This window comes from Mus musculus, chromosome 11, assembly GCF_000001635.26.
Source record: "Mus musculus strain C57BL/6J chromosome 11, GRCm38.p6 C57BL/6J".
Lineage (NCBI taxonomy): Eukaryota > Metazoa > Chordata > Mammalia > Rodentia > Muridae > Mus > Mus musculus.
Window position 1 is genome coordinate 31,717,182 of NC_000077.6, and position 14,424 is coordinate 31,731,605.

Genomic DNA, 14,424 nt, shown 5'->3' on the forward strand with positions numbered 1-14,424 from the left:
AAACTCTGCTCTGAGGCTTGGGAAGTGCTGAGTGACTTTTTAATATTTTTTCTCTATTTCCCACTTTGTGGCAGGAACACGAACCTACAAGTAACTTTAAAATTGCTCTCCAGGAGCCATTGGGGTTTGGTGTTTATTTAAGCTGCATTAAGGTAATGAATTAATTAATGCATAAATTAATGCATTAAGGTAATGAAGATTTTTAATCTTAGTCTTTTAGCTTGAAACAACTGTGCCAGGTCACAGGACAGCCTAATTTTAGAGATGAGCCCAGCAGTGTCTCCGGTCTGGCAGGAATGAATGTTAGTGATTATTATAAGGTAACTCCCCCTTTGCATACAAGACCATTGCAACAGTGGTCCCCGGGAAATTAGAATTTCCCCAGAAGTCTCAGTCTGGAAGAAGGAAGCATGATGCACACCAGTGGGAGAATTTGGATCTCAGAAAGAGAGTTCACACAGTTCTGAATATTTGTCAGACTGCTTTGAAAGACCAGAGAAGACAGACCATGATTGGCAGACTCTCACTTGACCAGGACTACTAAAGTATGGATTCCTCTTGCCTCCATAACAATCACAACCTCACATCAGGATCCCAGTGATAGACTCGGGGATGGAGGGGTCCATGGGACTCTTTGTTTCTCCTCCAACACTGGCTAAATCTCTTTTCTCTGCCTTTCAAGATGACATGTTTAATTGGCCTCTTGAGGACGGATGGCTGGGTCTAGCATGTTAGGATCTGGGCTCTGGCTCTAACAAATCAGGGAGAAGAACCACCCAGGACTGGTTTGCATTGTGGCACAGACTTGAGCCCTGGCACTGCCCCCACCCTTCAAATACATACACAGCAAGTGGCATTCAAAAGTCAGAGCCTCCAGGTAGCTTCTCACTGGAGATCCTGAGTGGGTATCAGAAATGCTGGCAGCACATCTCCAGTGCACAGGTCTATTAATAGCTGGGGCTGCCTCCTGTAGCTCCCTGGGCAGCTCTGCTATTCTGTTCTGAGCACTTCTGAGTCCTCCCTAGACCCCGTTTCCCCCTTATTTCTTCTTCACTTCCTGCTTTCTGTCCAGCTTGTCTGCCCTGCCTCATCTCTTACTGTCAGCACTAATCAAAGGGATAGCAGTGGGAAACGAGATGCCTCACCCCATGAAAGAGTCCACCAAGGCAGTGTGTGCTGTCAGAGGTCACCATCATCTTGGCCTGGAAGTGGCCTGTTTACTAAATAGAAATGATGACATCAGTCAAATGTCATTGGAAAGCAAATGCCCAGAGCTTGGACAGAGAGAGATGGAGGGTTTCTGAGAATGGGTCCCTCCCAGGTCTGTATTACAAAATGTCCCATGACTCAGCAATACTATAAGAGGTCACTAGACAAATGCCAGGCTCCGGCCCATTGCTCTTTCTTGGCCTGGTTCCCAAGGCTGCCAGGCCTCTTCTCCCATTCCCTTTGTTCTCCATACCCATCCGCCCCTGCCCCACTTGATCAGAAGATGTGTAGGCCTTTTAGAAGGCCTTTCTTCCACTCTTCCCCTATCTGTGACAGAAAAGGCCTGTCCTTGTGTCAGAAAGCAATCCACCATCATTACACTCCAGCCAGAGACAGGAAAGGCAGGGTGATACCCCGAGGCATCACCTGGAGGATGGATGGGACTGGATCCTGTGCAGAAAATCACAGGAAACAGTCACTGCCTTGTTTTCCACAGCATGAGATAAGGCCAGGGCAGGCTGTCCATGCTGCAGCTCAGGAAATCAGCACCTGAAATAGGAACCTAAACTCCATGGCCTCAGATGAACTGGGCTGGTTAGGTTCTGTTACATTTGCTCAATGGCTTTTCCACAATGCAGGTGAACCTTGGGCAGGCAAGGGTCCCAAGTTTCACCTTTAAATTCTTCTGACAGTGAGGGTTGCCAATCTATCACCTGTAGTGTCCCCTCAATGTCAGCTGCCTTCTATGTGGGGCTTTTTTGTGAGCAGTCAAGTGGTTTCCATAGTTTTTTGGGATTCTTCTGCCCGGCGTTTGTCTGGATAACTCCTTCCAGCCCAGAAGTCTGGTTGTTACCAGAGTTGTCAGAGTCTGAGCCTGGGCCCTGGCAGCCCTAATATGCTAGCTCAGCCGCTGGTTCTCAATAGGTCCAAAGTCAAACAGACATGCAATAGTAAAAAAGCAGGAAACAACGTATTCAATGTGGCCACACTAGAAGAGGGACAGTGACTGGCCCCTATCAAGTCCATCTGTGGGGTCCTGACAAGAAGCTTAGGATTAAACAGAGGCTGAGAGGTATGAAGTCCTGGACAAGTGGGGTTCCACCAATCATGGCCCATCACTGTCTCATCTCTGGTTGTGTAAAATGCTCTGTCACATGTCAGAACTGAGTGAAATCTCTCCCTGGAGACCAGTTCCCCCTCTGGCCAGCACTGATCTTCAGCCTCTTCCCTCTTCATCCAGACTGAGACTCCTAGGGCACCAATTCTTGGGGACCATGGTTTCACTAGCCTGATATCTGAGCATCTCTTTAGAATCCTTGGTTCCTGCCACAGCAGCTACAGCTCACACACTCAAGGCTCCTGTTCATCCACTGTGTGTCAAGCGTACCCAGGGAGACCCACCCTGCTCTCAAGGAAGCCTGGTTGAAGGGAAAGGCTAATGAGCTTCCTGTAGGGATCAGGATGACAGCAGAAACATGAATTGGATGGGGTAGGGAATGCTAGAGGGTGGTGGACGCCATGGGAACGGAGTGCTCATGCTGTCCAGGGATTGGCAAGCTACTTAGCCTCAGTTGACTGTTACTATGTCAGAATGACTCTGGGTTTATTTACCTAGGTTTCTAAGTAAAGCCATATATCTGGTGTGTGTATGCGTATGCACACACATGCGTGTGGAGGTGCACAAGAGGAGTACATTTGCACAAAAGGTCAGCTCTGAATGTCATTCCTCAAATAGCATTCACCTTTACAATTTGTTTTATTTTTTCGAGACATGGTTTCTCTGTGTAGCCCTGGCTGTTCCGGGAACTCACTCTATAGATCAGGCTGGCCTCGAACTCAGAGATCCAACTACTACTTCTGCCTCTTAAGTGCTGGAATTAAATGTGTGTGCCACTATTACCTGGTTAAAAACTTTAAATTTATTATTAATACATGGATACGTGCACGTGGAGATATGAGGGCAGTTTTGTGGAGTTGGCTCTCTCTTCCACATTTCCACCCAGAATGTCAGGCTTGAACAGCAAGGACCTTTAGCTAGGGCCACCTTGCCGGCTCCCATCTTCATTTTGTTGTTGTTGTTTGTTTTGTTTTGTTTTGTTTTGTTTTGTTTTGTTTTGTTTTGTTTTGTTTTGAGACACGCTTTCTCACTAGTCTTTAGCTTGCTCTTTCAACTAGGCTGCGCAGAAAACCCTAGATTATCTGTTTCTGGAACCTAACATCACCATGCTTGGCCTTTTTAATATAGATTCTGGAGATTCAACATTCACACTTGCAAGGCAGATCTATTACACACTGGGCAGATTTATTACATCTCCTTGGCCCATGGTTGGAAGTTTGTACCTCCTTTTTCTTCTTTTAATACTGTATGGGCCAAATGAACTATGCCTGTAAGGATGTACGGGAAGCATCCTGTAATAATACAAGGTAAGAGCTGAGATAGAGGAAGTCTCAGGATCCATGTATAGGGAGATGCTGTTGAGCCTACCCACATGGAGAAGTAGGAACATCTCAGTAAAGATAAACTGAGTCTTGAGCGACAGTTGTGCTGGCACAAGGCATGACATGGTACATCCTTGAATGGCCATACAAATCATTACTGCAGACTGGGCAAGCCTCCCCCCAGGCAAGTGGTGACTTAGAAATGGCACTGTGCATGCCCGTAGAGCTTCCATTTCTCAGCCTTCCTTGTAACCCAGTGGCCATATGACTGATGAGGTCTCTGTTCTCATAGGAGAAGGTTCATATTCTTCCCACCCTGGTCATTGGTAATGGAAGTGTATGGCATGAAGCTGGTTAAATCTCTTTGGTTTCTGTAAAAGTGCAATATATCCAGCCCATAGGGAGGTTGTGAGGGTGAAGGGGATCTGGAAGGGAGGAAGAACTGTGTCTGATGTGCTCTGTCTCCCTGGCATTCTGCCTGCCACATTATGTCTCTGATAAGGCAGAGAAGAAAGAGAGCAGGAGCCTGGCTCCTGGCTCCTGATGCAGTCCTGTGCTGGCAGGCATGGATAAGTCAGTCAATTGCCCTCTGGTCTAAGCTATAGGATTTTGCAGAGTAACATAGACCAACTGGGTCCTTCCTGGTTTGTGGGAACCAGGTAAAAGGGCCTCATATTTCTACAAATACAAACGTGGTAATTTGTAGAACACACCCATATCCAGGCATAGGTGGCTTTTGGAGCCCTATGACTTGTGAGCTCAGATTTTCTCATGGCAGCGTGGTCAGTACCATATAAATGATGTCTCAGGAACTGGCTCTTTCTTTACGTCCCAGTTGTCAGCAAGAGCATCTTTACCTGGTGAAGTATGGGTAGGCTGAGTTAGCTTTGCTGAAAGGGTTTACTGCTAACCCTGCCCAATGGAGCAGGGCAGGGGAGTAGCAGCCCTTTTTTTCCCCTGCCAGGTCTTCCTGCCAGTCCAGGAACATGGTTTCCCAGTTGCCTCAGAGGTTCCAAAGCAAAGAATTTTGTTTACAGCATGAGGAAGTTCCTCAGTCCCTTAGTCCCTCAGTCCCTGCAGAGAGGCCTCACCTCTCCTGTGCTGCTCCTAACTCGAGTGCACATGGCACTTGCACTGTTCAGCCATCCTGGGAGACATCCTGCTTTTACTGTTGACAGACTTTAGCTGAAGGATGCGCCTATCAACACCACAGAGGCAGCATGGAGGCCCTGGGTACTTCCACTCACATCTCTTCCCTGGCCCTCACTCTGGTCTTGCAGCCTGATGTGATAGTGAGGCTGTTCTCAGCACTCCCTTCCACTCCCTTCTCCCCTCTCCTCTCCCAGTCCCCCCGCCTATATTAGATATCTATTCTTAACATCTGTTCTACTGTAATAACACACTGCCATGTTCTTGAAAGAAGAGTTAAGGTTTTTGTTTGTTTTGGTTGGGTTTTTTTTCAACTTAGGAGACACATTCACATAAAAGAAAACAATGCTTTGCTAGAGTTAAGGCCCAGATACCAGGAATATATTTTGTTTGGAGGTAGAGGCCTCTGTGTGACTGTCTGGTTCTATTCCTACACAAAACAAAGAGTCAGAGTGGCACCTAAGAGTTGGAGAATGCTGGCCTTCCCCTAGCTCCCTTCCATCTCTGGGAGGGAGGAGAGAAGGTACTTCCCATGGCAGTCTGGATGCTTCTGGTCTCATGGGAGCACAATGGCTTTTTCAGTGCCTTTGCTTTTTGCAAGTGAGTGAACTACCCAGAGCTCCACCAGAGGACTGTCAGGCCTAGTGCCTTTTCTCCTTTGACATGAAGAGAAGAGATTACACGTTTGGCTTAGACAATCAGGATTTGGTCTTGAGTCTGGGGTTCCCTCACCTGAGGTTGCTGGGTTCTGTTTGTGGATATAGCTGTGGGGTTCTTGCAAGGAGCACCAGGGCCTTCTGCACTTTCCAGCTTTGAAGCCCTGCTGGTCTCCCTCCTCACCTTCCACCATGCAGGCTGCTCCTCCATTTCAATGTTTCATAATTAACTCTTGGTCCCAAAGGTAGAGATTGCTTCTTGCTGTCCTGACTACAATTGATTCCACTTGGCACCTTGCTGGCAGCTGTTATTCATCTAATTCCTGTCCCACATCTTATTGATTTTGGCTTAAAAGATCACAATCTTCCAAAATAGTCAGCAGTAACGAAAGGTCATAGACTAATAACTTCTGATCTGATTTAATATTGAAGACAATGGCTGATACCCTGCCAGTTTAATGTCTGACCATATCTGAACACAAGCCTGGTGGATGTCCAGTCCTGGTGGTATGCTCTGTAGTTGGAGACAAAGTAAACACTCCTCTCAGATTTAGACCACCATTGTAAAGTTGATGGGAGTGGGCCTTCTCTGGGATGGTAAGCCACTTCAGTTGTGTAGCTGAGACTTTGTGAAAAACCAAGAACACGGAAATCCAGTGAGAAGACAGTTCTGTGACTGATTAATGATATCTGCCCAAGGGACTGAAGGAGCAGTGGCACAATTTCTGGTAGATTCTGGGCAAGAAAACCTTGAAAATCCAACTCTCTCTAACATTCTTTGACTACTCTCTATAGTTAATTACTGAAATTCCAACTGTCTAGACAACTTCCTGGGTTTCTTCTGTTGCTTTGATAAGATATTTTCACAAAAGCAATTTATGGGAGAAAGGGTTTATTTAGCCTATACTTCCAGGTTACAGCCCATCGTTGATGAGATGTCACAGTCAAGAACAGAGAGAAAATGAACGCCAGTGATCAGCTTGTTTTCTTCATTCTCATACAGTTAAGAGTCCCCTTTCCTAGGGAAAGGTGCTGCCCACAGTGGGAAAGTCTTTCTATGTCAAGTGATGTAGTCAAGAAGTGTCCCCGTAGACATGGTCAAAGAACTGAGTGGAAAGACAAGCGTGGTGGATGTCCAGTCCTGGTGATGTGCTCTGTAATTGGAGACAAACAAAGCAAACGCTCCTCTCAGATTTAGACCACCAGGAGCTCGTCATTCCCAGCTGAGTCTAGGGTGTGTTGAGTTGACAGCTAAAACTAATATTCCCAGCCACCTAGCACAGTCAGAAAACTGGACTCCAACAGAGTTGGTAGTCACAGCAACCTAGCACAGTTCAGAATCCGAACTCCAGTGGAGTTGGTAGTCGTATGACCCTGGGTTTGTGTCTCTTCAAAAATAGCACTGCTTTCTTTCTAGGATTCCTTAGGCAGACAGAGCCCGAAAAAAAAAATCTTGCCTTGGATTTCTTTATAAGTTGTGCATTTTTTTAGCCGGGCAATGGTGGCGCACGCCTTTAATCCCAGCACTTGGGAGGCAGAGGCAGGCAGATTTCTGAGTTTGAGGCAAGCCTGGTCTACAGAGTGAGTTCCAGGACAGCCAGGGCTATACAGAGAAACCCTGTCTTGAAAAAAAAACAAAAACAAACCAAACCAAAACAAAAAAAAATCTGTATTTTACATTATGCTTTATAGACAGAGGAAGATGCTGATGTAGATAAGGATATAGGTATACAGAAATGAATGTCTTTGTATGTCTGTATCAGTAAATGTTCCAGTATTATAATAAAATACTTTAGACTACCAATTTATAAAGAGAAATGGTTTATTCTTGCTTGACTTTGGAGTCAGACTGGAGTCCATGATCCAGTGGGCTCCACTGTTTTGGGGTTCTGTGAGATAATACATCACTACAGAAGTGTGTGGTGAGGCAAACCACTCACCCTTGTTGCTTGGCAACACAAAACAAGACAAGAAAAGGGATGGAGATCCCACAATGACATTTAAGGTCATGGGCCCAGTGACACATGTCATCCCACCTGTCAAAGGATCCATTCCTCTCAGCAGCACAGCTGTTGGGGACCAGGGCTGTAATTCATGCCTCTGTGGGACACTCAATATCCAAGCTACATCTCAATGCAGATATACATTCATGCCACATGTATGCACATGTATATAGACATCCTTCTGTGTCAAAAAGTGTGAACAGTGCCTACTGACTGCTCAGCCACTCAACACATACGTTGTATTGTCTATCATTCAGTGAAGCATACAGCTGGCATGTGCCAGTCAATGTCACTTTGGCTGCTGAGATTCAGCAAGGAACAGCCATCTGGTCTTTGATTTCCTCAAGGAGCTTGTACAAGGGGGTGGGTCAGGACATGATGGTGTCTTTTTAAATAAAGACTTGACTCCCATCAGATTAGAGTCACATCCTCACAACTTCATCTAACTGGAACTGCCCCCTTTAAGGATGTTTCTCCAAATATGATCACATTAGAGCTTCCACATATGAATTTGGCCAGGGACATAATTCAGCCCATAACCTCAGGTCCCATGGAACTATGTGGTTGGGTAAAAGTGTGGATGCTGTTTTCAGAGTGATGTAGGAGACCAGAGAGGGTTCTGAGTGGTGGAGGGACTCAGGTGCTGTAGAGATGGTGCTGTCTGTAGTGTGTCTGCTGTGCAAGAAAGAGAGCATGAGTTCAGATTCCCCAGTCCCCACCTAAGAAAAAGTCAGGTGTAGCAGCAGGATGTGCCTGTAACAGTACTGGTGGGGCAGAGACAGGGCACTCTAGGAGCTCATTTGCCAGCCAGCCTGGACAAGTCAACTCTAGATTCAGTCTCAATTGTGCATCAACAGCTGCTTGCACATGTTGGGTGTCTTTGGGTGAGGGTAGAGGCCATGGCTACAGGTGGAGTGACTGGTAGTCATGGGTTGGTGAGAACTGGTTAGATCCCCATGGATCTGGCACTTATGTTTGGGATGCATTGTGTCTCGAACTTTAGAGTTTTGGCCTTGAGCAGCTGGTGGAAGTTAGAGTCATTAACTAAGAAGAGAAATGCCCGGGCTGGCAGGAACTAACAGGTAGCGTGCACTGGGCCCTGGGTTCTACCCCTGGAACCTTATCAGCAAAAGAGAGAGAAGGAAACAGAAAATGGGGGAAACTGGGTGGAGGCAAGAGCAAGGCAGAAATCACGGTCCTGCTTGGGACGGATTCTGACGACCAGAGGACCTTTTCAGGTGGCACAGAGCTGGACATATAAGCTACGTATAGTTGCTGGTATGTAGGAGTCCGGTGTATCAAAACCAATGCTCGGCACTTTCTGCACATGACTGCTCTGAACCCTCAGACTCTCAGCTCTGTGGTATTTTGCTGAGCTGTGAAGGCTTGTCACTTAGGAACGGCAGAGCAGAGGTAGACTCTGGGACTTAGGAAGCCGTGACTTTTATCTCCATTCTGCCTGGCCCTCCTGTACAGGAAGTGCTGGGCCAAGCGGCTAGCACACAGTCATCCTTGCTGCCGAACTTGTGGTTGGCTGTCATCCATTGTGCCACCCTGCATACAGTTCAGCCTGCATCCTACACTGGCTGATTGGGGCAGGCTCCACACAGTGCGTACATCTTGTGCTGTGGAGACATTACCATGTCTGAGGGTAAAATAAAAAGACATATTGAAAGATTTTAGTGTGTGACTGTTCAGGCCCAACCCTTGCAGGCTCAAATCTGCATGTATTAAAGCAAGAAACGGGTACTAAGAATAAACAGCTTCGGTTCTCACCAATCTTGTCTAACGAGGAAGCCGCTATCCACGGCGGATTCTGATCTTCTCCTCAGAGGCTCCGTCAAGCTGCTTCTCTGTCTGTCCATGGCGTTAAAAAATGCTTCATTACTCTCCGGTAATCTTTCTTAAGATCCCTCTTGAACTGCACATTCACTATTTAAGTATAACTGCATTGAACTATACCCTCTGGAGCTGGTACTTTGAAAACTTTAGCAGCCAGGCCACTGAGACTGGGCATGCCACCAACCGACTCTAGGCTTCCCCGATCCTGGGCTGCTCAGAGCTGCATTGTAGAGGAGACCTCTCTGTTCTTCCTGACTCCGATAAATAGTGCTTTGGGAAGGTAGCAGGAGAGGGGCTGTGTCTAGGGTATAAGAGGGCCTCTCCTTGCAGCTTATCATACCAGCTGCCCCTACCCCACACAGGGAGTTTTGTATCACCCATTCTGGTGTGTTTGGATGGGTGGGAGCCTCTAAGAATCTTGTCTCACCAGCTGATGAGGATGAGGCACTGAGGGCCTCAGAACAAGCCAGCGAACCCCAGGGGTCCTCCACTCCACCAGCCCAGGTGAGAGTCACCCAAGGTGACTCTTTGTCAGCTCCATCTGCTTCTCCTTCCTCTGAGATCTCTGAGCAGCAAAGGCAGAGGCTGTTCCTTCAGGGCTGGCAAAAATAATAGGCAGGCTAGAAACAAGAGTGTGACCAAAAGGGAGGCTGAAGGCAGCCCATTTCCAACTTAGGGTTTGTGACTCAGGTTGTGTTGAGCCAAAATCTTGCCATCCCTTGTGCACTTCCCCCTTTGAGGTCCTTGTGAGACAATCCATTCCGGGTCAGGGAGCAAGCATCTACAAAGGCTAAAACATCTAAGCCTGGCCCCCACCCAACTACTGCCCCACCCTCCCCGCACCTCACCCGACTCCTCCCCAAGGTTCCCTTGTTGATCATATTTCCTTTTCCTTGAATCAACCGGAGGAGAGATAGAGGCCAAACAAAAGACTTTCTACTGGCAACACTAGGCAACATAGTCCCCCGAGAACACCCGTGACCTAGAAGATTCCATTTGGCAGGATGGGAGGGGCACCACCTCTGTGCATGGGTAACCTGGGCAGTTGGGCTCTCTCATGTGTAAGGAATGTCACGGAACTCTGCTACTCCAGGGACTTGTAATGTTGTCCCAGCTTGTTAGAAATGCAGAGCTTCAGGCCCTACCCACGACCTGTGCCAAGAGTCACGGAGAAAGCTGCTGTCCCTCTGTCCTCATTACAAGGCCACCTGTGCTGATGTAGGATGGTTTGTACTTTTTAAAATCTCATGGGTGCTGTGCTCTCAAAATCCATTTTGTTTTTCTCTTTACTAAGAAAAGTAGGTTTATTCCTACTGAAGCAACGGATCCACTGATGCCTGAGTGTATCAGGCCTATCACAGAGACCAAATGCATGTCCAAGAGATTAATCTGGTATGACCTGCCCTTCTCCATCCTCCATGCACTCCTCCATCCATAATGTCCTCCATCCTCCATGTCCTCGTCCATCCCCTATGTCCTCCTTCATTCTCCATGTCCTTCTTCAGCCACCATGTCCTCCTCCAGCCACCATGTCCTACTCAATCCTCCATGTCCTCCTCCATTCTCCATGTCCTCTATCCTCTATGTCCTCCTCCATCCCCTATGTCCTCCTCTATCCTCCATGTCCTCCTCCATCGACCATGTCCTCCTCTATCCATGTCCTCTTCCATCCCCCATGTCATCCTCCATCCACTATGTCCTCCTCCACCCACCATGTCCTCCTCCATCCCCCTCCTCCATTTTCCATGTTCTCCTCCATCCTCCTCCTCCATCTTCCATGTCCTCCTCCCTCCTCCATGTCCTCCTCCATCCTCCATGTCTTCCTCCTCCATCCACCATGTTGTCCTCCATTTTCCATGTCCTCCTCCATCCACCATGTCCTCCTCCATCCTCTATGTCTTCCTCCTCCATCCACCATGTTGTCCTCCATCTTCCATGTCCTCCTCCATCCACCATTTCCTCCTCCGTCCACCATGTTGTCCTCCATCTTCCATGTCCTCCTCCATCCACCATGTCCTCCTCCATCTTCCATGTCCTCCTCCATCCACCATGTCCTCCTCCATCCTCCATATCCTCCTTATTCACCATCCCCCTCCTCCACCCACCATGCTATTTGGCAGTCCTGGTGACATAAAACTCATTAACACATGGGGTAGATGTGGCTGAAATTCAGTTCCTCCCTCATTTGTGTTAGCTGATAAGAGATGAACGGCTTTAACTAGGGAGGATTGGGAAAAGCCAATGTGGAGAAGCATCAGGAGGACTTGGTCTGGAGCCAACTTCAGAATGTTTACCTGGGGCATGGGACAGGAGGTGAGCCTAGGTGTGAGGGCTGGGCAGGAATTGATCATTTGGAGCAGGGTTAGCTGTGATCATTGTGGTGGGCAGGAGGTGGGGATCCTGGGAGACTGTCAATGTGGATGACAGCAGTTGGCCCTGGGGGAGGGCGGTGCACAATCCTGGCAGACTGGGCTGGAGGCTTACCTTAAGACCTCCCTGTGATGATGAGGTGTGCACAGTTGCCCTGCAATCTCTCTTCTTTCTGCTCCCCCATCTTCCCAGAGGTGCTTGAGTCAGGGCCAAGCCTAACAACCAGAGCCTCTGGATACCACAGCATTTCTCTTTGGCTCAGCCACTCCCTAGGACCTTTTTTCTCTCCTGCCATTTTTTTTTCTTCTTCTTGTATTTGTGGCCACATCCATTCGGGGTTCTTTCATAAGCCTGTAAATGGGGTGGTCACAAATCTGAAAGCCCCAAATCCAAAATCCTCAGGTCCCCAAATCTTCCCAAACCTGAAAGGAATGTTGATGTCATTGTCACTTCCCAGGTGGAGATCCCATGCCTGGCCTCCTGGATTGTCTCAGTAGAGATAAGTGTGGCAAAGCAATGAGATAAAATCATCTTCAGGCTGTGTATGAGGTATATTTTGAAAAAAAGTTTAATTCATGTTTAAACTTGAGACCCTTTCCTGAGATAGCTCAACATATATGCTAATATTTCCAAAGTCAGAAATCCAGTATCAAAATTTGCCAAATTGGGCTGGGGGCACTAACCCTGAAAGTACATCTCCCAGAATGCTGAGCATAAGATGAAATATGGAGGACGGTGGTGGTGGTGGTGGTGGTGGCGGAGGTGATGGTAAAGATGGTGGTGGTGGTGATGATGATGTCTAAGACCCTTCCTCAATGCTGGTATCACGTTTCTGGACTTTGCAGACTCCAGAGCTAAATAAAAGCACATCTCTTCCTTACAAAAAAACAAAACAAAACAAACAAACAAACAAACCACCTCAGTCTGTGGTATTAAGTTATAGCAGCAGAAAATAGACTAAGACAGTTCTGAAGAAGAGATCAACCTGGATTTTCTGAGTGATCCCCAAATCCCTGAGGAGACAGCAGGAGAGGAGAAGGCAATGACTGGAGGCAGAGCTTGGAGCCATTCCAGCAGCCATAGTGGCTGCAAGAGGAGAGAAGGAGTCACCCTGGAGCTGCCCAGGAGTGCCCTTACACAAGCAGCCTCCAGAACCGCACGGTAATGAACACCCTGTCTGTGGCGATGTTTTGAGGGCCACAGCAAAGAGACACAGAGCCTCCCCCAGTGCCTCCCTGATCCTACAGAAGGTCACTGAGGCCTGGAGAAGTGGAAGCAGATGCTTCCAGCTACACCACGAGTGAGCTTGGAGCTCCGGAACATCTACTTTCCTCCTGCACTGCTACTGAAGGACTATCAGCTAAGATTCTCTGCAGCCAGGGCAGGTTAACAGGGTCTCACAGCAGCTTCCCCCAGACAGGCTAGCAGCTGCTTCTGGAAAGGGGTGACTCTCAAAGGTTGTCTCCCTTCCCATCTGGGTTGGTGCCCAGCTCCACTGAAAGCCTCTCTCTCTCTTCCAAAAATAACAGTGAGAGCATCTGGGTTTGCAGGTGAGGCCTGCTTTGAATAACTTCATCATATTTGTGAAGCAGCTGTGCCTGGCACGCTTACGGTTTCCCTATGGCCAGGTGGGGCTTAACAAACACCAAGCAAATTCGGAGAAATAAATGCATAAGGAAATGCTAGGCTGAGAGGATTTGCCTCAATGAGGCGTTATCTTGTAAATACCAACTTGTCCTGAGGCTCTGCTTCTTCCAGTTCTGTATGAATTTATGTTTTCAATGAAGGATGTAGAGTTACTGCTGCCTTTTGGCTGTGGGGACCAAGATGTGGGTGGGTGACTTGTCCAAGTCCGAGTTGATAACTGTCCAGACCTCAGATCTGTTCATTCCAGCTGAGCCACAGGTTTTTACCTGGCTCTCACCTCCAGGGAGTCTGAAGCAGCTAGCCTGGGGCATGCCTTCCTGTGGGATTTTCCTCCCCACTGAGTGGAATGTGCAGCGGAGGATAAGAACAGCTAATTCAGGTCACATGCTGCTCAATAGCCCTCTATCCCTGTGGGGTCTGCAGCCCCAGACTTAACCCAGACTGCAAAGAGGAAGAACTTGGAAAAAGTTCTCTGTTAGTGAACCTGCAGCTTGTTTTCTGTCGCTGTTCCCAAAACAACACAGCAGGACAGCATGCCATCTATGCAGCTGTCACACTGCTTTAGGGATTATAAACTCACAAGAAGAGGTTAGATGCACGTGAGGGTGTGCTAGGCCCCTGAACTTACTGTGCCGTTATACATAAAGGGCTCAGACACTTGCGACCGGGGGATTGTGGGGATGCAGAAGCCTGTGAGATCCAAAGATTGTGCTTTTGGAACCTTGTGTCCTTATCAGAACAGAGGAGCAGATTCCAGAGTCTGTCACCTTCCTGACTTCACCTCCAGTAAAGCCCAAGTTTCTATGCAAGCTTAGAAGGAGAGCCATGAGCCCTTAAAGACCACACACCGCCAGCTGTGGGCTCACCCTGGGCAGACTGTGTGAGTCGGTTCCCTCCATGGCTCACTAAGCTGTCCTTATTTTACAGAGGAGGAAGCTGAGGCACACACGGAGAGGCTGCTCATTCACAGCATGGCTCCCAGGTTCGCTTTCGGGGTCTCGTTTCCTAGTGTTTTGTTTCTCCTGTCTGTTAAGGTTGTGGCATGGGCCTCAGTCAAGGGTGTGTATGTGACAGGGCAGAAGCTGGGATTTCTGCAACCACTCCAGGGC

The 14,424-nt window shown here is 48.0% G+C and overlaps 1 long non-coding RNA gene across 1 annotated transcript; it reads right to left on the minus strand.

Annotated features, from left to right (window-relative positions):
- Window positions 1-6,409: 6,409 nt before the first annotated feature.
- Window positions 6,410-9,897, minus strand: Gm35131. Its single transcript, XR_381135.3, has 3 exons — window positions 9,726-9,897; window positions 9,233-9,313; window positions 6,410-6,607 (listed from the first exon to the last, which is right to left on the minus strand). It is a non-coding gene; the product is annotated as a predicted gene, 35131 (long non-coding RNA).
- Window positions 9,898-14,424: the final 4,527 nt, after the last annotated feature.